This window comes from Lissotriton vulgaris, chromosome 12 (genome assembly GCF_964263255.1).
Source record: "Lissotriton vulgaris chromosome 12, aLisVul1.2, whole genome shotgun sequence".
In the NCBI taxonomy this organism is placed as follows: domain Eukaryota; kingdom Metazoa; phylum Chordata; class Amphibia; order Caudata; family Salamandridae; genus Lissotriton; species Lissotriton vulgaris.
In genome coordinates, this window is record NC_141700.1 from 443,043,155 (window position 1) to 443,070,512 (window position 27,358).

The 27,358-nt window shown below is 30.3% G+C and overlaps 13 non-coding genes across 13 annotated transcripts; all 13 read right to left on the bottom strand.

Annotated features, from left to right (window-relative positions):
• Positions 1-251: 251 nt before the first annotated feature.
• TRNAT-AGU (transfer RNA threonine (anticodon AGU)) lies at positions 252-325 on the bottom strand. Its single transcript has one exon. It is a non-coding gene; the product is annotated as a tRNA-Thr (tRNA).
• Positions 326-1,269: 944 nt separating this feature from the next.
• On the bottom strand, positions 1,270-1,343 carry TRNAT-AGU (transfer RNA threonine (anticodon AGU)). The gene has a single exon. It is a non-coding gene; the product is annotated as a tRNA-Thr (tRNA).
• Positions 1,344-2,798: 1,455 nt separating this feature from the next.
• Positions 2,799-2,871, bottom strand: TRNAT-CGU (transfer RNA threonine (anticodon CGU)). Its single transcript has one exon. It is a non-coding gene; the product is annotated as a tRNA-Thr (tRNA).
• Positions 2,872-4,323: 1,452 nt separating this feature from the next.
• TRNAT-AGU (transfer RNA threonine (anticodon AGU)) lies at positions 4,324-4,397 on the bottom strand. The gene has a single exon. It is a non-coding gene; the product is annotated as a tRNA-Thr (tRNA).
• A 5,529-nt stretch (positions 4,398-9,926) lies between these two features.
• On the bottom strand, positions 9,927-9,999 carry TRNAR-CCU (transfer RNA arginine (anticodon CCU)). Its single transcript has one exon. It is a non-coding gene; the product is annotated as a tRNA-Arg (tRNA).
• A 435-nt stretch (positions 10,000-10,434) lies between these two features.
• On the bottom strand, positions 10,435-10,508 carry TRNAT-AGU (transfer RNA threonine (anticodon AGU)). Its single transcript has one exon. It is a non-coding gene; the product is annotated as a tRNA-Thr (tRNA).
• Positions 10,509-11,453: 945 nt separating this feature from the next.
• Positions 11,454-11,527, bottom strand: TRNAT-AGU (transfer RNA threonine (anticodon AGU)). Its single transcript has one exon. It is a non-coding gene; the product is annotated as a tRNA-Thr (tRNA).
• A 1,454-nt stretch (positions 11,528-12,981) lies between these two features.
• TRNAT-CGU (transfer RNA threonine (anticodon CGU)) lies at positions 12,982-13,054 on the bottom strand. Its single transcript has one exon. It is a non-coding gene; the product is annotated as a tRNA-Thr (tRNA).
• A 1,452-nt stretch (positions 13,055-14,506) lies between these two features.
• TRNAT-AGU (transfer RNA threonine (anticodon AGU)) lies at positions 14,507-14,580 on the bottom strand. Its single transcript has one exon. It is a non-coding gene; the product is annotated as a tRNA-Thr (tRNA).
• Positions 14,581-17,557: 2,977 nt separating this feature from the next.
• TRNAT-AGU (transfer RNA threonine (anticodon AGU)) lies at positions 17,558-17,631 on the bottom strand. The gene has a single exon. It is a non-coding gene; the product is annotated as a tRNA-Thr (tRNA).
• Positions 17,632-23,160: 5,529 nt separating this feature from the next.
• Positions 23,161-23,233, bottom strand: TRNAR-CCU (transfer RNA arginine (anticodon CCU)). The gene has a single exon. It is a non-coding gene; the product is annotated as a tRNA-Arg (tRNA).
• A 1,454-nt stretch (positions 23,234-24,687) lies between these two features.
• Positions 24,688-24,761, bottom strand: TRNAT-AGU (transfer RNA threonine (anticodon AGU)). The gene has a single exon. It is a non-coding gene; the product is annotated as a tRNA-Thr (tRNA).
• Positions 24,762-26,721: 1,960 nt separating this feature from the next.
• TRNAT-AGU (transfer RNA threonine (anticodon AGU)) lies at positions 26,722-26,795 on the bottom strand. Its single transcript has one exon. It is a non-coding gene; the product is annotated as a tRNA-Thr (tRNA).
• Between the last annotated feature and the right edge of the window lie 563 nt (positions 26,796-27,358).

A 27,358-nucleotide genomic window follows, 5' to 3' on the forward strand; every position in this document is an offset into this window, starting at 1 on the left:
TACAATTTTTTTTCATGAAGGTAATAATATTGCTCCAATCTAGGTAGACATTTCATCTACGTCTTTCTCATAGATAAGTAATTTTTTCATTTTGCAATAACAGTATTCATTCTATGATCTTGAAAATACTTGGGTTTTTATAAGGTTAAAGATGATCTGTTCAACAGTAAGATGAATCTGACTTTTATATTTTAATTGTATCGGAATAAGACCTAATGAAAATGATTTGTTATATAACAATGAGAAAAGCAAGGCACTGCTGAGAGTTGAACTCAGGATCTCCTGTTTACTAGACAGGCGCTTTAACCAGCTAAGCCACAGCACCCACTTGATTCTTAAATTTGAAACACTTTTCTTTATGATGTTCAAGAGAATATTGCTTTTTCACTTTCATATTCTTTTCTAAGTTCACACACTTCTCTACTCAAACACTTAAGATGAATGAAGACTCTTCACTCATTCAAAAACACCTCTCTAATTTGAAGTTTACCCTATTCATATCATTTTAAAATATACCTTGCTGAAGAATGGATTAGTTGAATTCAACAATAGAGTGATCATTCACCTGTATCTTGTTCTTTGTCATTTTCTTTTCCCTATTTCAGTCAATGCATTCCTACAAAAATCTTCACAATACCAAGCATTTTATTTAATTTTTAAGATAACTTATTCTAAAGTTCATAGAACCAGATGTTTATTCTTAAATTGTATTCAACACTTGTTTGATGAAAATTATTCGGAAAGCAAGGAGAAAACAGTTGGGTGCTGCTGATATTTGAACTCATGATTTCCTGTTTACGAGACAGGCGCTTTAACTACTAAGCCACAGCACCAACCTTAATAGTAAAAATGCATAAATAATTCATTGTTGATGATGAAAATGTGTTTTCTGCTATAAATTCTTCTTTATATGTATTGTAATCTTAAACACGAAAAGATACTCAATCACTACGCAAGGATTGATATGTTTTAATAAACAGGTACTCTTATAAAACCCAATTTTATTTCTTGAATTCTTTACAATTTGTTTTCATGAAGGTAATGATATTGCTCCAATCTAGGTAGACATTTCATCTACGTCTTTCTCATAGATATGTATTTTTTTCATTTTGCAATAACAGTATTCATTCTATAATCTTGAAAATACTTGGATTTTTATAAGGTTAAAGATGCTCTGTTCAACAGTAAGATGAATCAGACTTTTATATTTTAATTGTATCGGAATAAGACCTAATGAAAATGATTTGTTATATAACAATGAGAAAAGCAAGGCACTGCTGAGAGTTGAACTCAGGATCTCCTGTTTACTAGACAGGCGCTTTAACCAGCTAAGCCACAGCACCCTACTTGATTCTTAAATTTGAAACACTTTTCTTTATGGTGTTCAAGAGAATATTGCTTTTTCACTTTCATATTCTTTTCTAAGTTCACACACTTCTCTACTCAAACACTTAAGATGAATGAAGACTCTTCACTTATTCAAAAACACCTCTCTAATTTGAAGTTTACCCTATTCATATCATTTTAAAATATACCTTGCTGAAGAATGGATTAGTTGAATTCAACAATAAAGTGATCATTCACCTCTATCTTGTTCTTTGTCATTTTCCTTTCCCTATTTCAGTCAATGCATTCCTACAAAAATCTTCACAATACCAAGCATTTTATTTAATTTTTAAGATAACTTATTCTAAAGTTCATAGAACCAGATGTTTATTCTTAAATTGTATTCAACATTTGTTTGATGAAAATTATTCGGAAAGCATGGAGAAAACAGGTAGGTGCTGCTGAGATTTGAACTCTGAATTTCCTGTGTACGAGACAGGTGCTTTAACCACTAAGCCACAGCACCAACGTTAATAGCTAGAAATGCATAAATAATTCATTGTTGATGATGAAAATGTGTTTCCTGCTATAAATTCTTCTTTATATGTATTGTAATCTTAAACACGAAAACATACTCAATCACTACGCAAGTATTATTATGTTTTATTAAACAGGTACTCTTATAAAACCCAATTTCATTTCTTGAATTCTTTACAATTTTTTTTCATGAAGGTAATAATATTGCTCCAATCTAGGTAGACATTTCATCTACGTCTTTCTCATAGATAAGTAATTTTTTCATTTTGCAATAACAGTATTCATTCTATGATCTTGAAAATACTTGGGTTTTTATAAGGTTAAAGATGATCTGTTCAACAGTAAGATGAATCAGACTTTTATATTTTAATTGTATCGGAATAAGACCTAATGAAAATGATTTGTTATATAACAATGAGAAAAGCAAGGCACTGCTGAGAGTTGAACTCAGGATCTCCTGTTTACTAGACATGCGCTTTAACCAGCTAAGCCACAGCACCCACTTGATTCTTAAATTTGAAACACTTTTCTTTATGATGTTCAAGAGAATATTGCTTTTTCACTTTCATATTCTTTTCTAAGTTCACACACTTCTCTACTCAAACACTTAAGATGAATGAAGACTCTTCACTTATTCAAAAACACCTCTCTAATTTGAAGTTTACCCTATTCATATCATTTTAAAATATACCTTGCTGAAGAATGGATTAGTTGAATTCAACAATAGAGTGATCATTCACCTCTATCTTGTTCTTTGTCATTTTCTTTTCCCTATTTCAGTCAATGCATTCCTACAAAAATCTTCACAATACCAAGCATTTTATTTAATTTTTAAGATAACTTATTCTAAAGTTCATAGAACCAGATGTTTATTCTTAAATTGTATTCAACATTTGTTTGATGAAAATTATTTGGAAAGCATGGAGAAAACAGTTAGGTGCTGCTGAGATTTGAACTCAGGATTTCCTGTTTACGAGACAAGCGCTTTAACCACTAAGCCACAGCACCAACCTTAATAATAAGAAATGCATAAATAATTTATTGTTGATGATGAAAATGTGTTTCCTGCTATAAATTCTTCTTTATATGTATTGTAATCTTAAACACGAGAAGATACTCAATCACTACGCAAGTATTAATATGTTTTAATAAACAGGTACTCCTATAAAACCCAATTTCATTTCTTGAATTCTTTAAAAAAAAATTATGAAGGTATTAATATTGCTCAAATCTAGGTAGAAATTTCATCTACGTCTTTCTCATAGATATGTATTTTTTTCATTTTGCAATAACAGTATTCATTCTATAATCTTGAAAATACTTCTGTTTTTATAAGGTTTAAGATGATCTGTTCAACAGTAAGATGAATCAGACTTTTATATTTTAATTGTATCGGAATAAGACCTAATGAAAATGATTTGTTATATAACAATGAGAAAAGCAAGGCGCTGCTGAGATTTGAACTCAGGATCTCCTTTTTACTAAACAGGTGCTTTAACCAGCTAAGCCACAGCACCCACTTGATTCTTTATTTTGAAACACTTTTCTTTATGGTGTTCAAGAGAATATTGCTTTTTCACTTTCATATTCTTTTCTAAGTTATCACACTTCTACACTCAAACACTTAAGATGAATGAAGACTCTTCACTCATTCAAAAACACCTCTCTAATTTGAAGTTTACCCTATTCATATCATTTTAAAATATACCTTGCTGAAGAATGGATTAGTTGAATTCAACAATAGAGTGATCACTCACCTCTATCATTTTCTTTGTCATTTTCTTTTCCCTATTTCAGTCAATGCATTCCTACAAAAATCTTCACAATACCAAGCATTTTATTTAATTTTTAAGATAACTTATTCTAAAGTTCATAGAACCAGATGTTTATTCTTAAATTGTATTCAACATTTGTTTGATGAAAATTATTCGGAAAGCATGGAGAAAACAGGTAGGTGCTGCTGAGATTTAAACTCTGAATTTCCTGTGTACGAGACAGGCGCTCTAACCAATAAGCCACAGCACCAACGTTAATAGTAAGAAATGCATAAATAATTCATTGTTGATGATGTAAATGTGTTTCCTGCTATAAATTCTTCTTTATATGTATTGTAATCTTAAACACGAAAAGATACTCAATCACTACGCAAGTATTAATATGTTTTAATAAACAGGTACTCTTATAAAACCCAATTTCATTTCTTGAATTCTTTAAAAAAAAATCATGAAGGTATCAATATTGCTCAAATCTAGGTAGAAATTTCATCTACGTCTTTCTCATAGATATGTTTTTTTCTCATTTTGCAATAACAGTATTCATTCTATAATCTTGAAAATACTTGGGTTTTTATAAGGTTAAAGATGATCTGTTCAACAGTAAGATGAATCAGACTTTTATATTTTAATTGTATCGGAATAAGACCTAATGAAAATGATTTGTTATATAACAATGAGAAAAGCAAGGCACTGCTGAGAGTTGAACTCAGGATCTCCTGTTTACTAGACAGGCGCTTTAACCAGCTAAGCCACAGCACCCACTTGATTCTTTATTTTGAAACACTTTTCTTTATGGTGTTCAAGAGAATATTGCTTTTTCACTTTCATATTCTTTTCTAAGTTCACACACTTCTCTACTCAAACACTTAAGATGAATGAAGACTCTTCACTCATTCAAAAACACCTCTCTAATTTGAAGTTTACCCTATTCATATCATTTTAAAATATACCTTGCTGAAGAATGGATTAGTTGAATTCAACAATAGAGTGATCATTCACCTCTATCTTGTTCTTTGTCATTTTCTTTTCCCTATTTCAGTCAATGCATTCCTACAAAAATCTTCACAATACCAAGCATTTTATTTAATTTTTAAGATAACTTATTCTAAAGTTCATAGAACCAGATGTTTATTCTTAAATTGTATTCAACACTTGTTTGATGAAAATTATTCGGAAAGCAAGGAGAAAAGAGTTGGGTGCTGCTGATATTTGAACTCATGATTTCCTGTTTACGAGACAGGTGCTTTAACCACTAAGCCACAGCACCAACCTTAATAGTAAAAAATGCATAAATAATTCATTGTTGAGGATGAAAATGTGTTTTCTGCTATAAATTCTTCTTTATATGTATTGTAATCCTAAACACGAAAAGATACTCAATCACTACGCAAGGATTGATATGTTTTAATAAACAGGTACTCTTATAAAACCCAATTTTATTTCTTGAATTCTTTACAATTTTTTTTCATGAAGGTAATGATATTGCTCCAATCTAGGTAGACATTTCATCTACGTCTTTCTCATAGATATGCATTTTTTTCATTTTGCAATAACAGTATTCATTCTATAATCTTGAAAATACTTGGGTTTTTATAAGGTTAAAGATGATCTGTTCAACAGTAAGATGAATCAGACTTTTATATTTTAATTGTATCGGAATAAGACCTAATGAAAATGATTTGTTATATAACAATGAGAAAAGCAAGGCACTGCTGAGAGTTGAACTCAGGATTTCCTGTTTACTAGACAGGCGCTTTAACCAGCTAAGCCACAGCACCCACTTGATTTTTAAATTCGAAACACTTTTCTTTATGGTGTTCAAGAGAATATTGCTTTTTCACTTTCATATTCTTTTCTAAGTTCACACACTTCTCTACTCAAACACTTACGATGAATGAAGACTCTTCACTTATTCAAAAACACCTCTCTAATTTGAAGTTTACCCTATTCATATCATTTTAAAATATACCTTGCTGAAGAATGGATTAGTTGAATTCAACAATAAAGTGATCATTCACCTCTATCTTGTTCTTTGTCATTTTCCTTTCCCTATTTCAGTCAATGCATTCCTACAAAAATCTTCACAATACCAAGCATTTTATTTAATTTTTAAGATAACTTATTCTAAAGTTCATAGAACCAGATGTTTATTCTTAAATTGTATTCAACATTTGTTTGATGAAAATTATTCGGAAAGCATGGCGAAAACAGGTAGGTGCTGCTGAGATTTGAACTCTGAATTTCCTGTGTACGAGACAGGCGCTTTAACCAATAAGCCACAGCACCAACGTTAATAGTAAGAAATGCATAAATAATTCATTGTTGATGATGTAAATGTGTTTCCTGCTATAAATTCTTCTTTATATGTATTGTAATCTTAAACACGAAAACATACTCAATCACTACGCAAGTATTATTATGTTTTATTAAACAGGTACTCTTATAAAACCAAATTTCATTTCTTGAATTCTTTAAAAAAAATCATGAAGGTATTAATATTGCTCAAATCTAGGTAGAAATTTCATCTACGTCTTTCTCATAGATAAGTAATTTTTTCATTTTGCAATAACAGTATTCATTCTATGATCTTGAAAATACTTGGGTTTTTATAAGGTTAAAGATGATCTGTTCAACAGTAAGATGAATCAGACTTTTATATTTTAATTGTATCGGAATAAGACCTAATGAAAATGATTTGTTATATAACAATGAGAAAAGCAAGGCACTGCTGAGAGTTGAACTCAGGATCTCCTGTTTACTAGACAGGCGCTTTAAGCAGCTAAGCCACAGCACCCACTTGATTCTTTATTTTGAAATACTTTTCTTTATGGTGTTCAAGAGAATATTGCTTTTTCACTTTCACATTCTTTTCTAAGTTCACACACTTCTCTACTCAAACACTTAAGATGAATGAAGACTCTTCACTCATTCAAAAACACCTCTCTAATTTAAAGTTTACCCTATTCATATCATTTTAAAATATACCTTGCTGAAGAATGGATTAGTTGAATTCAACAATAGAGTGATCATTCACCTGTATCTTGTTCTTTGTCATTTTCTTTTCCCTATTTCAGTCAATGCATTCCTACAAAAATCTTCACAATACCAAGCATTTTATTTAATTTTTAAGATAACTTATTCTAAAGTTCATAGAACCAGATGTTTATTCTTAAATTGTATTCAACACTTGTTTGATAAAAATTATTCGGAAAGCAAGGAGAAAACAGTTGGGTGCTGCTAATATTTGAACTCATGATTTCCTGTTTACGAGACAGGCGCTTTAACCACTAAGCCACAGCACCAACGTTAATAGTACAAAATGCATAAATAATTCATTGTTGATGATGAAAATGTGTTTTCTGCTATAAATTCTTCTTTATATGTATTGTAATCTTAAACACGAAAAGATACTCAATCACTACGCAAGGATTGATATGTTTTAATAAACAGGTACTCTTATAAAACCCAATTTCATTTCTTGAATTCTTTACAATTTTTTTTCATGAAGGTAATAATATTGCTCCAATCTAGGTAGACATTTCATCTACGTCTTTCTCATAGATAAGTAATTTTTTCATTTTGCAATAACAGTATTCATTCTATGATCTTGAAAATACTTGGGTTTTTATAAGGTTAAAGATGATCTGTTCAACAGTAAGATGAATCAGACTTTTATATTTTAATTGTATCGGAATAAGACCTAATGAAAATGATTTGTTATATAACAATGAGAAAAGCAAGGCAATGCTGAGAGATGAACTCAGGATCTCCTGTTTACTAGACATGCGCTTTAACCAGCTAAGCCACAGCACCCACTTGATTCTTAAATTTGAAACACTTTTCTTTATGATGTTCAAGAGAATATTGCTTTTTCACTTTCATATTCTTTTCTAAGTTCACACACTTCTCTACTCAAACACTTAAGATGAATGAAGACTCTTCACTTATTCAAAAACACCTCTCTAATTTGAAGTTTACCCTATTCATATCATTTTAAAATATACCTTGCTGAAGAATGGATTAGTTGAATTCAACAATAGAGTGATCATTCACCTCTATCTTGTTCTTTGTCATTTTCTTTTCCCTATTTCAGTCAATGCATTCCTACAAAAATCTTCACAATACCAAGCATTTTATTTAATTTTTAAGATAACTTATTCTAAAGTTCATAGAACCAGATGTTTATTCTTAAATTGTATTCAACATTTGTTTGATGAAAATTATTCAGAAAGCATGGAGAAAACAGTCAGGTGCTGCTGAGATTTAAACTCAGGATGTCCTGTTTACGAGACAGGCTCTTTAACCACTAAGCCACAGCACCAAAGTTAATAATAAAAAATGCATAAATAATTTATTGTTGATGATGAAAATGTGTTTCCTGCTATAAATTCTTCTTTATATGTATTGTAATCTTAAACACGAGAAGATACTCAATCACTACGCAAGTATTAATATGTTTTAATAAACAGGTACTCTTATAAAACCCGATTTCATTTCTTGAATTCTTTACATTTTTTTTTCATGAAGGTATTAATATTGCTCAAATCAAGGTAGACATTTCATTTATGTCTTTCTCATAGATAAGTATTTTTTTCATTTTGCAATAACAGTATTCATTCTATAATCTTGAAAATACTTGGGTTTTTATAAGGTTAAAGATGATCTGCTCAACAGTAAGATGAATCAGACTTTTATATTTTAATTGTATCGGAATAAGACCTAATGAAAATTAATTGTTATATAACAATGAGAAAAGCAAGGCACTGCTGAGAGTTGAACTCAGGATCTCCTGTTTACTAGACAGGCGCTTTAAGCAGCTAAGCCACAACACCCACATGATTCTTAAGTTTGAAACACTTTTCTTTATGGTGTTCAAGAGAATATTGCTTTTTCACTTTCATATTCTTTTCTAAGTTCACACACTTCTCTACTCAAACACTTAAGATGAATGAAGACTCTTCACTCATTCAAAAACACCTCTCTAATTTGAAGTTTACCCTATTCATATCATTTTAAAATATACCTTGCTGAAGAATGGATTAGTTGAATTCAACAATAGAGTGATCATTCACACCTCTATCTTGTTCTTTGTCATTTTCTTTTCCCTATTTCAGTCAATGCATTCCTACAAAAATCTTCACAATACCAAGCATTTTATTTAATTTTTAAGATAACTTATTCTAAAGTTCATAGAACCAGATGTTTATTCTTAAATTGTATTCAACACTTGTTTGATGAAAATTATTCGGAAAGCAAGGAGAAAACAGTTGGGTGCTGCTGATATTTGAACTCATGATTTCCTGTTTACGAGACAGGCGCTTTAACCACTAAGCCACAGCACCAACCTTAATAGTAAAAAATGCATAAATAATTCATTGTTGATGATGAAAATGTGTTTTCTGCTATAAATTCTTCTTTATATGTATTGTAATCTTAAACACGAAAAGATACTCAATCACTACGCAAGGATTGATATGTTTTAATAAACAGGTACTCTTATAAAACCCAATTTTATTTCTTGAATTCTTTACAATTTTTTTTCATGAAGGTAATGATATTGCTCCAATCTAGGTAGACATTTCATCTACGTCTTTCTCATAGATATGTATTTTTTTCATTTTGCAATAACAGTATTCATTCTATAATCTTGAAAATACTTGGGTTTTTATAAGGTTAAAGATGCTCTGTTCAACAGTAAGATGAATCAGACTTTTATATTTTAATTGTATCGGAATAAGACCTAATGAAAATGATTTGTTATGTAACAATGAGAAAAGCAAGGCACTGCTGAGAGTTAAACTCAGGATCTCCTGTTTACTAGTCAGGCGCTTTAACCAGCTAAGCCACAGCACCCACTTGATTCTTAAATTTGAAACACTTTTCTTTATGGTGTTCAAGAGAATATTGCTTTTTCACTTTCATATTCTTTTCTAAGTTCACACACTTCTCTACTCAAACACTTAAGATGAATGAAGACTCTTCACTTATTCAAAAACACCTCTCTAATTTGAAGTTTACCCTATTCATATCATTTTAAAATATACCTTGCTGAAGAATGGATTAGTTGAATTCAACAATAAAGTGATCATTCACCTCTATCTTGTTCTTTGTCATTTTCCTTTCCCTATTTCAGTCAATGCATTCCTACAAAAATCTTCACAATACCAAGCATTTTATTTAATTTTTAAGATAACTTATTCTAAAGTTCATAGAACCAGATGTTTATTCTTAAATTGTATTCAACATTTGTTTGATGAAAATTATTCGGAAAGCATGGAGAAAACAGGTAGGTGCTGCTGAGATTTGAACTCTGAATTTCCTGTGTAGGAGACAGGCGCTTTAACCACTAAGCCACAGCACCAACGTTAATAGCTAGAAATGCATAAATAATTAATTGTTGATGATGAAAATGTGTTTCCTGCTATAAATTCTTCTTTATATGTATTGTAATCTTAAACACGAAAACATACTCAATCACTATACAAGTATTATTATGTTTTATTAAACAGGTACTCTTATAAAACCCAATTTCATTTCTTGAATTCTTTAAAAAAAAATCATGAAGGTATTAATATTGCTCAAATCTAGGTAGAAATTTCATCTACGTCTTTCTCATAGATAAGTAATTTTTTCATTTTGCAATAACAGTATTCATTCTATGATCTTGAAAATACTTGGGTTTTTATAAGGTTAAAGATGATCCGTTCAACAGTAAGATGAATCAGACTTTTATATTTTAATTGTATCGGAATAAGACCTAATGAAAATGATTTGTTATATAACAATGAGAAAAGCAAGGCACTGCTGAGAGTTGAACTCAGGATCTCCTGTTTACTAGACAGGCGCTTTAACCAGCTAAGCCACAGCACCCACTTGATTCTTTATTTTGAAACACTTTTCTTTATGGTGTTCAAGAGAATATTGCTTTTTCACTTTCATATTCTTTTCTAAGTTCACACACTTCTCTACTCAAACACTTAAGATGAATGAAGACTCTTCACTCATTCAAAAACACCTCTCTAATTTGAAGTTTACCCTATTCATATCATTTTAAAATATACCTTGCTGAAGAATGGATTAGTTGAATTCAACAATAGAGTGATCATTCACCTCTATCTTGTTCTTTGTCATTTTCTTTTCCCTATTTCAGTCAATGCATTCCTACAAAAATCTTCACAATACCAAGCATTTTATTTAATTTTTAAGATAACTTATTCTAAAGTTCATAGAACCAGATGTTTATTCTTAAATTGTATTCAACACTTGTTTGATGAAAATTATTCGGAAAGCAAGGAGAAAACAGTTGGGTGCTGCTGATATTTGAACTCATGATTTCCTGTTTATGAGACAAGCGCTTTAACCACTAAGCCACAGCACCAACGTTAATAGTACAAAATGCATAAATAATTCATTGTTGATGATGAAAATGTGTTTTCTGCTATAAATTCTTCTTTATATGTATTGTAATCTTAAACACGAAAAGATACTCAATCACTACGCAATGATTGATATGTTTTAATAAACAGGTACTCTTATAAAACCCAATTTCATTTCTTGAATTCTTTACAATTTTTTTTCATGAAGGTAATAATATTGCTCCAATCTAGGTAGACATTTCATCTACGTCTTTCTCATAGATAAGTAATTTTTTCATTTTGCAATAACAGTATTCATTCTATGATCTTGAAAATACTTGGGTTTTTATAAGGTTAAAGATGATCTGTTCAACAGTAAGATGAATCTGACTTTTATATTTTAATTGTATCGGAATAAGACCTAATGAAAATGATTTGTTATATAACAATGAGAAAAGCAAGGCACTGCTGAGAGTTGAACTCAGGATCTCCTGTTTACTAGACAGGCGCTTTAACCAGCTAAGCCACAGCACCCACTTGATTCTTAAATTTGAAACACTTTTCTTTATGATGTTCAAGAGAATATTGCTTTTTCACTTTCATATTCTTTTCTAAGTTCACACACTTCTCTACTCAAACACTTAAGATGAATGAAGACTCTTCACTCATTCAAAAACACCTCTCTAATTTGAAGTTTACCCTATTCATATCATTTTAAAATATACCTTGCTGAAGAATGGATTAGTTGAATTCAACAATAGAGTGATCATTCACCTGTATCTTGTTCTTTGTCATTTTCTTTTCCCTATTTCAGTCAATGCATTCCTACAAAAATCTTCACAATACCAAGCATTTTATTTAATTTTTAAGATAACTTATTCTAAAGTTCATAGAACCAGATGTTTATTCTTAAATTGTATTCAACACTTGTTTGATGAAAATTATTCGGAAAGCAAGGAGAAAACAGTTGGGTGCTGCTGATATTTGAACTCATGATTTCTTGTTTACGAGACAGGCGCTTTAACCACTAAGCCACAGCACCAACGTTAATAGTACAAAATGCATAAATAATTCATTGTTGATGATGAAAATGTGTTTTCTGCTATAAATTCTTCTTTATATGTATTGTAATCTTAAACACGAAAAGATACTCAATCACTACGCAAGGATTGATATGTTTTAATAAACAGGTACTCTTATAAAACCCAATTTCATTTCTTGAATTCTTTACAATTTTTTTTCATGAAGGTAATAATATTGCTCCAATCTAGGTAGACATTTCATCTACGTCTTTCTCATAGATAAGTAATTTTTTCATTTTGCAATAACAGTATTCATTCTATGATCTTGAAAATACTTGGGTTTTTATAAGGTTAAAGATGATCTGTTCAACAGTAAGATGAATCAGACTTTTATATTTTAATTGTATCGGAATAAGACCTAATGAAAATGATTTGTTATTTAACAATGAGAAAAGCAAGGCACTGCTGAGAGTTGAACTCAGGATCTCCTGTTTACTAGACATGCGCTTTAACCAGCTAAGCCACAGCACCCACTTGATTCTTAAATTTGAAACACTTTTCTTTATGATGTTCAAGAGAATATTGCTTTTTCACTTTCATATTCTTTTCTAAGTTCACACACTTCTCTACTCAAACACTTAAGATGAATGAAGACTCTTCACTTATTCAAAAACACCTCTCTAATTTGAAGTTTACCCTATTCATATCATTTTAAAATATACCTTGCTGAAGAATGGATTAGTTGAATTCAACAATAGAGTGATCATTCACCTCTATCTTGTTCTTTGTCATTTTCTTTTCCCTATTTCAGTCAATGCATTCCTACAAAAATCTTCACAATACCAAGCATTTTATTTAATTTTTAAGATAACTTATTCTAAAGTTCATAGAACCAGATGTTTATTCTTAAATTGTATTCAACATTTGTTTGATGAAAATTATTTGGAAAGCATGGAGAAAACAGTTAGGTGCTGCTGAGATTTGAACTCAGGATTTCCTGTTTACGAGACAAGCGCTTTAACCACTAAGCCACAGCACCAACCTTAATAATAAGAAATGCATAAATAATTTATTGTTGATGATGAAAATGTGTTTCCTGCTATAAATTCTTCTTTATATGTATTGTAATCTTAAACACGAGAAGATACTCAATCACTACGCAAGTATTAATATGTTTTAATAAACAGGTACTCCTATAAAACCCAATTTCATTTCTTGAATTCTTTAAAAAAAAATTATGAAGGTATTAATATTGCTCAAATCTAGGTAGAAATTTCATCTACGTCTTTCTCATAGATATGTATTTTTTTCATTTTGCAATAACAGTATTCATTCTATAATCTTGAAAATACTTCTGTTTTTATAAGGTTTAAGATGATCTGTTCAACAGTAAGATGAATCAGACTTTTATATTTTAATTGTATCGGAATAAGACCTAATGAAAATGATTTGTTATATAACAATGAGAAAAGCAAGGCGCTGCTGAGATTTGAACTCAGGATCTCCTTTTTACTAAACAGGTGCTTTAACCAGCTAAGCCACAGCACCCACTTGATTCTTTATTTTGAAACACTTTTCTTTATGGTGTTCAAGAGAATATTGCTTTTTCACTTTCATATTCTTTTCTAAGTTATCACACTTCTACACTCAAACACTTAAGATGAATGAAGACTCTTCACTCATTCAAAAACACCTCTCTAATTTGAAGTTTACCCTATTCATATCATTTTAAAATATACCTTGCTGAAGAATGGATTAGTTGAATTCAACAATAGAGTGATCACTCACCTCTATCATTTTCTTTGTCATTTTCTTTTCCCTATTTCAGTCAATGCATTCCTACAAAAATCTTCACAATACCAAGCATTTTATTTAATTTTTAAGATAACTTATTCTAAAGTTCATAGAACCAGATGTTTATTCTTAAATTGTATTCAACATTTGTTTGATGAAAATTATTCGGAAAGCATGGAGAAAACAGGTAGGTGCTGCTGAGATTTAAACTCTGAATTTCCTGTGTACGAGACAGGCGCTCTAACCAATAAGCCACAGCACCAACGTTAATAGTAAGAAATGCATAAATAATTCATTGTTGATGATGTAAATGTGTTTCCTGCTATAAATTCTTCTTTATATGTATTGTAATCTTAAACACGAAAAGATACTCAATCACTACGCAAGTATTAATATGTTTTAATAAACAGGTACTCTTATAAAACCCAATTTCATTTCTTGAATTCTTTAAAAAAAAATCATGAAGGTATCAATATTGCTCAAATCTAGGTAGAAATTTCATCTACGTCTTTCTCATAGATATGTTTTTTTCTCATTTTGCAATAACAGTATTCATTCTATAATCTTGAAAATACTTGGGTTTTTATAAGGTTAAAGATGATCTGTTCAACAGTAAGATGAATCAGACTTTTATATTTTAATTGTATCGGAATAAGACCTAATGAAAATGATTTGTTATATAACAATGAGAAAAGCAAGGCACTGCTGAGAGTTGAACTCAGGATCTCCTGTTTACTAGACAGGCGCTTTAACCAGCTAAGCCACAGCACCCACTTGATTCTTTATTTTGAAACACTTTTCTTTATGGTGTTCAAGAGAATATTGCTTTTTCACTTTCATATTCTTTTCTAAGTTCACACACTTCTCTACTCAAACACTTAAGATGAATGAAGACTCTTCACTCATTCAAAAACACCTCTCTAATTTGAAGTTTACCCTATTCATATCATTTTAAAATATACCTTGCTGAAGAATGGATTAGTTGAATTCAACAATAGAGTGATCATTCACCTCTATCTTGTTCTTTGTCATTTTCTTTTCCCTATTTCAGTCAATGCATTCCTACAAAAATCTTCACAATACCAAGCATTTTATTTAATTTTTAAGATAACTTATTCTAAAGTTCATAGAACCAGATGTTTATTCTTAAATTGTATTCAACACTTGTTTGATGAAAATTATTCGGAAAGCAAGGAGAAAAGAGTTGGGTGCTGCTGATATTTGAACTCATGATTTCCTGTTTACGAGACAGGCGCTTTAACCACTAAGCCACAGCACCAACCTTAATAATAAGAAATGCATAAATAATTTATTGTTGATGATGAAAATGTGTTTCCTGCTATAAATTCTTCTTTATATGTATTGTAATCTTAAACACGAGAAGATACTCAATCACTACGCAAGTATTAATATGTTTTAATAAACAGGTACTCCTATAAAACCCAATTTCATTTCTTGAATTCTTTAAAAAAAAATTATGAAGGTATTAATATTGCTCAAATCTAGGTAGAAATTTCATCTACGTCTTTCTCATAGATATGTATTTTTTTCATTTTGCAATAACAGTATTCATTCTATAATCTTGAAAATACTTCTGTTTTTATAAGGTTTAAGATGATCTGTTCAACAGTAAGATGAATCAGACTTTTATATTTTAATTGTATCGGAATAAGACCTAATGAAAATGATTTGTTATATAACAATGAGAAAAGCAAGGCGCTGCTGAGATTTGAACTCAGGATCTCCTTTTTACTAAACAGGTGCTTTAACCAGCTAAGCCACAGCACCCACTTGATTCTTTATTTTGAAACACTTTTCTTTATGGTGTTCAAGAGAATATTGCTTTTTCACTTTCATATTCTTTTCTAAGTTATCACACTTCTACACTCAAACACTTAAGATGAATGAAGACTCTTCACTCATTCAAAAACACCTCTCTTATTTGAAGTTTACCCTATTCATATCATTTTAAAATATACCTTGCTGAAGAATGGATTAGTTGAATTCAACAATAGAGTGATCATTCACCTCTATCTTGTTCTTTGTCATTTTCTTTTCCCTATTTCAGTCAATGCATTCCTACAAAAATCTTCACAATACCAAGCATTTTATTTAATTTTTAAGATAACTTATTCTAAAGTTCATAGAACCAGATGTTTATTCTTAAATTGTATTCAACACTTGTTTGATGAAAATTATTCGGAAAGCAAGGAGAAAACAGTTGGGTGCTGCTGATATTTGAACTCATGATTTCCTGTTTACGAGACAGGCGCTTTAACCACTAAGCCACAGCACCAACCTTAATAATAAGAAATGCATAAATAATTTATTGTTGATGATGAAAATGTGTTTCCTGCTATAAATTCTTCTTTATATGTATTGTAATCTTAAACACGAGAAGATACTCAATCACTACGCAAGTATTAATATGTTTTAATAAACAGGTACTCCTATAAAACCCAATTTCATTTCTTGAATTCTTTAAAAAAAAATTATGAAGGTATTAATATTGCTCAAATCTAGGTAGAAATTTCATCTACGTCTTTCTCATAGATATGTATTTTTTTCATTTTGCAATAACAGTATTCATTCTATAATCTTGAAAATACTTCTGTTTTTATAAGGTTTAAGATGATCTGTTCAACAGTAAGATGAATCAGACTTTTATATTTTAATTGTATCGGAATAAGACCTAATGAAAATGATTTGTTATATAACAATGAGAAAAGCAAGGCGCTGCTGAGATTTGAACTCAGGATCTCCTTTTTACTAAACAGGTGCTTTAACCAGCTAAGCCACAGCACCCACTTGATTCTTTATTTTGAAACACTTTTCTTTATGGTGTTCAAGAGAATATTGCTTTTTCACTTTCATATTCTTTTCTAAGTTATCACACTTCTACACTCAAACACTTAAGATGAATGAAGACTCTTCACTCATTCAAAAACACCTCTCTAATTTGAAGTTTACCCTATTCATATCATTTTAAAATATACCTTGCTGAAGAATGGATTAGTTGAATTCAACAATAGAGTGATCACTCACCTCTATCATTTTCTTTGTCATTTTCTTTTCCCTATTTCAGTCAATGCATTCCTACAAAAATCTTCACAATACCAAGCATTTTATTTAATTTTTAAGATAACTTATTCTAAAGTTCATAGAACCAGATGTTTATTCTTAAATTGTATTCAACATTTGTTTGATGAAAATTATTCGGAAAGCATGGAGAAAACAGGTAGGTGCTGCTGAGATTTAAACTCTGAATTTCCTGTGTACGAGACAGGCGCTCTAACCAATAAGCCACAGCACCAACGTTAATAGTAAGAAATGCATAAATAATTCATTGTTGATGATGTAAATGTGTTTCCTGCTATAAATTCTTCTTTATATGTATTGTAATCTTAAACACGAAAAGATACTCAATCACTACGCAAGTATTAATATGTTTTAATAAACAGGTACTCTTATAAAACCCAATTTCATTTCTTGAATTCTTTAAAAAAAAATCATGAAGGTATCAATATTGCTCAAATCTAGGTAGAAATTTCATCTACGTCTTTCTCATAGATATGTTTTTTTCTCATTTTGCAATAACAGTATTCATTCTATAATCTTGAAAATACTTGGGTTTTTATAAGGTTAAAGATGATCTGTTCAACAGTAAGATGAATCAGACTTTTATATTTTAATTGTATCGGAATAAGACCTAATGAAAATGATTTGTTATATAACAATGAGAAAAGCAAGGCACTGCTGAGAGTTGAACTCAGGATCTCCTGTTTACTAGACAGGCGCTTTAACCAGCTAAGCCACAGCACCCACTTGATTCTTTATTTTGAAACACTTTTCTTTATGGTGTTCAAGAGAATATTGCTTTTTCACTTTCATATTCTTTTCTAAGTTCACACACTTCTCTACTCAAACACTTAAGATGAATGAAGACTCTTCACTCATTCAAAAACACCTCTCTAATTTGAAGTTTACCCTATTCATATCATTTTAAAATATACCTTGCTGAAGAATGGATTAGTTGAATTCAACAATAGAGTGATCATTCACCTCTATCTTGTTCTTTGTCATTTTCTTTTCCCTATTTCAGTCAATGCATTCCTACAAAAATCTTCACAATACCAAGCATTTTATTTAATTTTTAAGATAACTTATTCTAAAGTTCATAGAACCAGATGTTTATTCTTAAATTGTATTCAACACTTGTTTGATGAAAATTATTCGGAAAGCAAGGAGAAAAGAGTTGGGTGCTGCTGATATTTGAACTCATGATTTCCTGTTTACGAGACAGGCGCTTTAACCACTAAGCCACAGCACCAACCTTAATAGTAAAAAATGCATAAATAATTCATTGTTGAGGATGAAAATGTGTTTTCTGCTATAAATTCTTCTTTATATGTATTGTAATCCTAAACACGAAAAGATACTCAATCACTACGCAAGGATTGATATGTTTTAATAAACAGGTACTCTTATAAAACCCAATTTTATTTCTTGAATTCTTTACAATTATTTTTCATGAAGGTAATGATATTGCTCCAATCTAGGTAGACATTTCATCTACGTCTTTCTCATAGATATGCATTTTTTTCATTTTGCAATAACAGTATTCATTCTATAATCTTGAAAATACTTGGGTTTTTATAAGGTTAAAGATGATCTGTTCAACAGTAAGATGAATCAGACTTTTATATTTTAATTGTATCGGAATAAGACCTAATGAAAATGATTTGTTATATAACAATGAGAAAAGCAAGGCACTGCTGAGAGTTGAACTCAGGATTTCCTGTTTACTAGACAGGCGCTTTAACCAGCTAAGCCACAGCACCCACTTGATTTTTAAATTCGAAACACTTTTCTTTATGGTGTTCAAGAGAATATTGCTTTTTCACTTTCATATTCTTTTCTAAGTTCACACACTTCTCTACTCAAACACTTACGATGAATGAAGACTCTTCACTTATTCAAAAACACCTCTCTAATTTGAAGTTTACCCTATTCATATCATTTTAAAATATACCTTGCTGAAGAATGGATTAGTTGAATTCAACAATAAAGTGATCATTCACCTCTATCTTGTTCTTTGTCATTTTCCTTTCCCTATTTCAGTCAATGCATTCCTACAAAAATCTTCACAATACCAAGCATTTTATTTAATTTTTAAGATAACTTATTCTAAAGTTCATAGAACCAGATGTTTATTCTTAAATTGTATTCAACATTTGTTTGATGAAAATTATTCGGAAAGCATGGCGAAAACAGGTAGGTGCTGCTGAGATTTGAACTCTGAATTTCCTGTGTACGAGACAGGCGCTTTAACCAATAAGCCACAGCACCAACGTTAATAGCAAGAAATGCATAAATAATTCATTGTTGATGATGTAAATGTGTTTCCTGCTATAAATTCTTCTTTATATGTATTGTAATCTTAAACACGAAAACATACTCAATCACTACGCAAGTATTATTATGTTTTATTAAACAGGTACTCTTATAAAACCAAATTTCATTTCTTGAATTCTTTAAAAAAAATCATGAAGGTATTAATATTGCTCAAATCTAGGTAGAAATTTCATCTACGTCTTTCTCATAGATAAGTAATTTTTTCATTTTGCAATAACAGTATTCATTCTATGATCTTGAAAATACTTGGGTTTTTATAAGGTTAAAGATGATCTGTTCAACAGTAAGATGAATCAGACTTTTATATTTTAATTGTATCGGAATAAGACCTAATGAAAATGATTTGTTATATAACAATGAGAAAAGCAAGGCACTGCTGAGAGTTGAACTCAGGATCTCCTGTTTACTAGACAGGCGCTTTAAGCAGCTAAGCCACAGCACCCACTTGATTCTTTATTTTGAAATACTTTTCTTTATGGTGTTCAAGAGAATATTGCTTTTTCACTTTCACATTCTTTTCTAAGTTCACACACTTCTCTACTCAAACACTTAAGATGAATGAAGACTCTTCACTCATTCAAAAACACCTCTCTAATTTAAAGTTTACCCTATTCATATCATTTTAAAATATACCTTGCTGAAGAATGGATTAGTTGAATTCAACAATAGAGTGATCATTCACCTGTATCTTGTTCTTTGTCATTTTCTTTTCCCTATTTCAGTCAATGCATTCCTACAAAAATCTTCACAATACCAAGCATTTTATTTAATTTTTAAGATAACTTATTCTAAAGTTCATAGAACCAGATGTTTATTCTTAAATTGTATTCAACACTTGTTTGATAAAAATTATTCGGAAAGCAAGGAGAAAACAGTTGGGTGCTGCTGATATTTGAACTCATGATTTCCTGTTTACGAGACAGGCGCTTTAACCACTAAGCCACAGCACCAACGTTAATAGTACAAAATGCATAAATAATTCATTGTTGATGATGAAAATGTGTTTTCTGCTATAAATTCTTCTTTATATGTATTGTAATCTTAAACACGAAAAGATACTCAATCACTACGCAAGGATTGATATGTTTTAATAAACAGGTACTCTTATAAAACCCAATTTCATTTCTTGAATTCTTTACAATTTTTTTTCATGAAGGTAATAATATTGCTCCAATCTAGGTAGACATTTCATCTACGTCTTTCTCATAGATAAGTAATTTTTTCATTTTGCAATAACAGTATTCATTCTATGATCTTGAAAATACTTGGGTTTTTATAAGGTTAAAGATGATCTGTTCAACAGTAAGATGAATCAGACTTTTATATTTTAATTGTATCGGAATAAGACCTAATGAAAATGATTTGTTATATAACAATGAGAAAAGCAAGGCAATGCTGAGAGATGAACTCAGGATCTCCTGTTTACTAGACATGCGCTTTAACCAGCTAAGCCACAGCACCCACTTGATTCTTAAATTTGAAACACTTTTCTTTATGATGTTCAAGAGAATATTGCTTTTTCACTTTCATATTCTTTTCTAAGTTCACACACTTCTCTACTCAAACACTTAAGATGAATGAAGACTCTTCACTTATTCAAAAACACCTCTCTAATTTGAAGTTTACCCTATTCATATCATTTTAAAATATACCTTGCTGAAGAATGGATTAGTTGAATTCAACAATAGAGTGATCATTCACCTCTATCTTGTTCTTTGTCATTTTCTTTTCCCTATTTCAGTCAATGCATTCCTACAAAAATCTTCACAATACCAAGCATTTTATTTAATTTTTAAGATAACTTATTCTAAAGTTCATAGAACCAGATGTTTATTCTTAAATTGTATTCAACATTTGTTTGATGAAAATTATTCGGAAAGCATGGAGAAAACAGTCAGGTGCTGCTGAGATTTAAACTCAGGATGTCCTGTTTACGAGACAGGCTCTTTAACCACTAAGCCACAGCACCAAAGTTAATAATAAAAAATGCATAAATAATTTATTGTTGATGATGAAAATGTGTTTCCTGCTATAAATTCTTCTTTATATGTATTGTAATCTTAAACACGAGAAGATACTCAATCACTACGCAAGTATTAATATGTTTTAATAAACAGGTACTCTTATAAAACCCGATTTCATTTCTTGAATTCTTTACATTTTTTTTTCATGAAGGTATTAATATTGCTCAAATCAAGGTAGACATTTCATTTATGTATTTCTCATAGATAAGTATTTTTTTCATTTTGCAATAACAGTATTCATTCTATAATCTTGAAAATACTTGGGTTTTTATAAGGTTAAAGATGATCTGCTCAACAGTAAGATGAATCAGACTTTTATATTTTAATTGTATCGGAATAAGACCTAATGAAAATTAATTGTTATATAACAATGAGAAAAGCAAGGCACTGCTGAGAGTTGAACTCAGGATCTCCTGTTTACTAGACAGGCGCTTTAAGCAGCTAAGCCACAACACCCACATGATTCTTAAGTTTGAAACACTTTTCTTTATGGTGTTCAAGAGAATATTGCTTTTTCACTTTCATATTCTTTTCTAAGTTCACACACTTCTCTACTCAAACACTTAAGATGAATGAAGACTCTTCACTCATTCAAAAACACCTCTCTAATTTGAAGTTTACCCTATTCATATCATTTTAAAATATACCTTGCTGAAGAATGGATTAGTTGAATTCAACAATAGAGTGATCATTCACACCTCTATCTTGTTCTTTGTCATTTTCTTTTCCCTATTTCAGTCAATGCATTCCTACAAAAATCTTCACAATACCAAGCATTTTATTTAATTTTTAAGATAACTTATTCTAAAGTTCATAGAACCAGATGTTTATTCTTAAATTGTATTCAACACTTGTTTGATGAAAATTATTCGGAAAGCAAGGAGAAAACAGTTGGGTGCTGCTGATATTTGAACTCATGATTTCCTGTTTACGAGACAGGCGCTTTAACCACTAAGCCACAGCACCAACCTTAATAGTAAAAAATGCATAAATAATTCATTGTTGATGATGAAAATGTGTTTTCTGCTATAAATTCTTCTTTATATGTATTGTAATCTTAAACACGAAAAGATACTCAATCACTACGCAAGGATTGATATGTTTTAATAAACAGGTACTCTTATAAAACCCAATTTTATTTCTTGAATTCTTTACAATTTTTTTTCATGAAGGTAATGATATTGCTCCAATCTAGGTAGACATTTCATCTACGTCTTTCTAATAGATATGTATTTTTTTCATTTTGCAATAACAGTATTCATTCTATAATCTTGAAAATACTTGGGTTTTTATAAGGTTAAAGATGCTCTGTTCAACAGTAAGATGAATCAGACTTTTATATTTTAATTGTATCGGAATAAGACCTAATGAAAATGATTTGTTATGTAACAATGAGAAAAGCAAGGCACTGCTGAGAGTTAAACTCAGGATCTCCTGTTTACTAGTCAGGCGCTTTAACCAGCTAAGCCACAGCACCCACTTGATTCTTAAATTTGAAACACTTTTCTTTATGGTGTTCAAGAGAATATTGCTTTTTCACTTTCATATTCTTTTCTAAGTTCACACACTTCTCTACTCAAACACTTAAGATGAATGAAGACTCTTCACTTATTCAAAAACACCTCTCTAATTTGAAGTTTACCCTATTCATATCATTTTAAAATATACCTTGCTGAAGAATGGATTAGTTGAATTCAACAATAAAGTGATCATTCACCTCTATCTTGTTCTTTGTCATTTTCCTTTCCCTATTTCAGTCAATGCATTCCTACAAAAATCTTCACAATACCAAGCATTTTATTTAATTTTTAAGATAACTTATTCTAAAGTTCATAGAACCAGATGTTTATTCTTAAATTGTATTCAACATTTGTTTGATGAAAATTATTCGGAAAGCATGGAGAAAACAGGTAGGTGCTGCTGAGATTTGAACTCTGAATTTCCTGTGTAGGAGACAGGCGCTTTAACCACTAAGCCACAGCACCAACGTTAATAGCTAGAAATGCATAAATAATTAATTGTTGATGATGAAAATGTGTTTCCTGCTATAAATTCTTCTTTATATGTATTGTAATCTTAAACACGAAAACATACTCAATCACTACACAAGTATTATTATGTTTTATTAAACAGGTACTCTTATAAAACCCAATTTCATTTCTTGAATTCTTTAAAAAAAAATCATGAAGGTATTAATATTGCTCAAATCTAGGTAGAAATTTCATCTACGTCTTTCTCATAGATAAGTAATTTTTTCATTTTGCAATAACAGTATTCATTCTATGATCTTGAAAATACTTGGGTTTTTATAAGGTTAAAGATGATCTGTTCAACAGTAAGATGAATCAGACTTTTATATTTTAATTGTATCGGAATAAGACCTAATGAAAATGATTTGTTATATAACAATGAGAAAAGCAAGGCGCTGCTGAGATTTGAACTCAGGATCTCCTTTTTACTAAACAGGTGCTTTAACCAGCTAAGCCACAGCACCCACTTGATTCTTTATTTTGAAACACTTTTCTTTATGGTGTTCAAGAGAATATTGCTTTTTTACTTTCATATTCTTTTCTAAGTTCACACACTTCTCCACTCAAACACTTAAGATGAATGAAGACTCTTCAGTCATTCAAAAACACCTCTCTAATTTGAAGTTTACCCTATTCATATCATTTTAAAATATACCTTGCTGAAGAATGGATTAGTTGAATTCAACAATAGAGTGATCACTCACCTCTATCATTTTCTTTGTCATTTTCTTTTCCCTATTTCAGTCAATGCATTCCTACAAAAATCTTCACAATACCAAGAATTTTATTTAATTTTTAAGATAACTTATTCTAAAGTTCATAGAACCAGATGCTTATTCTTAAATTGTATTCAACACTTGTTTGATGAAAATTATTCGGAAAGCAAGGAGAAAACAGTCGGGTGCTGCTGATATTTGAACTCACGATTTCCTGTTTACGAGACAGGCGCTTTAACCACTAAGCCACAGCACCAACGTTAATAGTACAAAATGCATAAATAATTCATTGTTGATGATGAAAATGTGTTTTCTGCTATAAATTCTTCTTTATATGTATTGTAATCTTAAACACGAAAAGATACTCAATCACTACGCAAGGATTGATATGTTTTAATAAACAGGTACTCTTATAAAACCCAATTTCATTTCTTGAATTCTTTACAATTTTTTTTCATGAAGGTAATAACATTGCTCCCATCTAGGTAGACATTTCATCTACGTCTTTCTCATAGATAAGTAATTTTTTCATTTTGCAATAACAGTATTCATTCTATGATCTTGAAAATACTTGGGTTTTTATAAGGTTAAAGATGATCTGTTCAACAGTAAGATGAATCAGACTTTTATATTTTAATTGTATCGGAATAAGACCTAATGAAAATGATTTGTTATATAACAATGAGAAAAGCAAGGCACTGCTGAGAGTTGAACTCAGGATCTCCTGTTTACTAGACAGGCGCTTTAACCAGCTAAGCCACAGCACCCACTTGATTCTTTATTTTGAAACACTTTTCTTTATGGTGTTCAAGAGAATATTGCTTTTTCACTTTCATATTCTTTTCTAAGTTTACACACTTCTCTACTCAAACACTTAAGATGAATGAAGACTCTTCACTCATTCAAAAACACCTCTCTAATTTGAAGTTTACCCTATTCATATCATTTTAAAATATACCTTGCTGAAGAATGGATTAGTTGAATTCAACAATAGAGTGATCATTCACCTCTACCTTGTTCTTTGTCATTTTCTTTTCCCTATTTCAGTCAATGCATTCCTACAAAAATCTTCACAATACCAAGCATTTTATTTAATTTTTAAGATAACTTATTCTAAAGTTCATAGAACCAGATGTTTATTCTTAAATTGTATTCAACACTTGTTTGATGAAAATTATTCGGAAAGCAAGGAGAAAACAGTTGGGTGCTGCTAATATTTGAACTCATGATTTCCTGTTTACGAGACCGGGGCTTTAACCACTAAGCCACAGCACCAACGTTAATAGTAAGAAATGCATAAATAATTCATTGTTGATGATGAAAATGTGTTTCCTGCTATAAATTCTTCTTTATATGTATTGTAATCTTAAACACGAAAAGATACTCAATCACTGAGCAAGTATTAATATGTTTTAATAAACAGGTACTCTTATAAAACCCAATTTCATTTCTTGAATTCTTTAAAAAAAAATCATGAAGGTATCAATATTGCTCAAATCTAGGTAGAAATTTCATCTACGTCTTTCTCATAGATATGTATTTTTTCCATTTTGCAATAACAGTATTAATTCTATAATCTTGAAAATACTTCTGTTTTTATAAGGTTTAAGATGATCTGTTCAACAGTAAGATGAATCAGACTTTTATATTTTAATTGTATCGGAATAAGACCTTAATGAAAATGATTTGTTATATAACAATGAGAAAAACAAGGAGCTGCTGAGCTTTGAACTCAGGATCTCCTTTTTACTAAACAGGTGCTTTAACCAGCTAAGCCACAGCAACCACTTGATTCTTTATTTTGAAACACTTTCCTTTATGGTGTTCAAGAGAACTTTGCTTTTTCACTTTCATATTCTTTTCTAAGTTCACACACTTCTCTACTCAAACACTTAAGATGAATGAAAACTCTTCACTTATTCAAAAACACCTCTCTAATTTGAAGTTTACCCTATTCATATCATTTTAAAATATACCTTGCTGAAGAATGGATTAGTTGAATTCAACAATAGAGTGATCATTCACCTCTATCTCGTCCTTGTCATTTTCTTTTCCCTATTTCAGTCAATGCATTCATACAAAAATTTTCATAATACCAAGCATTTTATTTACTTTTTAAGATAACTTATTCTAAAGTTCATAGAAGCAGATGTTTATTCTTAAATTGTATTCAACATTTGTTTGATGAAAATTATTCGGAAAGCATGGAGAAAACAGGTAGGTGCTGCTGAGATTTGAACTCTGAATTTCCTGTGTACGAGAGAGGCGCTTTAACCACTAAGCCACAGCACCAACGTTAATAGTAAGAAATGTATAAATAATTCATTGTTGATGATGAAAATGTGTTTCCTGCTATAAATTCTTCTTTATATGTATTGTAATCTTAAACACGAAAACATACTCAATCACTACGCAAGTATTATTATGTTTTATTAAACAGGTACTCTTATAAAACCCAATTTCATTTCTTGAATTCTTTAAAAAAAAATCATGAAGGTATTAATATTGCTCAAATCTAGGTAGAAATTTCATCTACGTCTTTCTCATAGTTAAGTAATTTTTTCATTTTGCAATAACAGTATTCATTCTATGATCTTGAAAATACTTGGGTTTTTATACGGTTAAAGATGATCTGTTCAACAGTAAGATGAATCAGACTTTTATATTTTAATTGTATCGGAATAAGACCTAATGAAAATGATTTGTTATATAACAATGAGAAAAGCAAGGCACTGCTGAGAGTTGAACTCAGGATCTCCCGTTTACTAGACAGGCGCTTTAACCAGCTAAGCCACAGCACCCACTTGATTCTTTATTTTGAAACACTTTTCTTTATGGTGTTCAAGAGAATATTGCTTTTTCACTTTCATATTCTTTTCTAAGTTCACACACTTCTCTACTCAAACACTTAAGATGAATGAAGACTCTTCACTCATTCAAAAACACCTCTCTTATTTGAAGTTTACCCTATTCATATCATTTTAAAATATACCTTGCTGAAGAATGGATTAGTTGAATTCAACAATAGAGTGATCATTCACCTCTATCTTGTTCTTTGTCATTTTCTTTTCCCTATTTCAGTCAATGCATTCCTACAAAAATCTTCACAATACCAAGCATTTTATTTAATTTTTAAGATAACTTATTCTAAAGTTCATAGAACCAGATGTTTATTCTTAAATTGTATTCAACACTTGTTTGATGAAAATTATTCGGAAAGCAAGGAGAAAACAGTTGGGTGCTGCTGATATTTGAACTCATGATTTCCTGTTTACGAGACAGGCGCTTTAACCACTAAGCCACAGCACCAACCTTAATAGTAAAAAATGCATAAATAATTCATTGTTGAGGATGAAAATGTGTT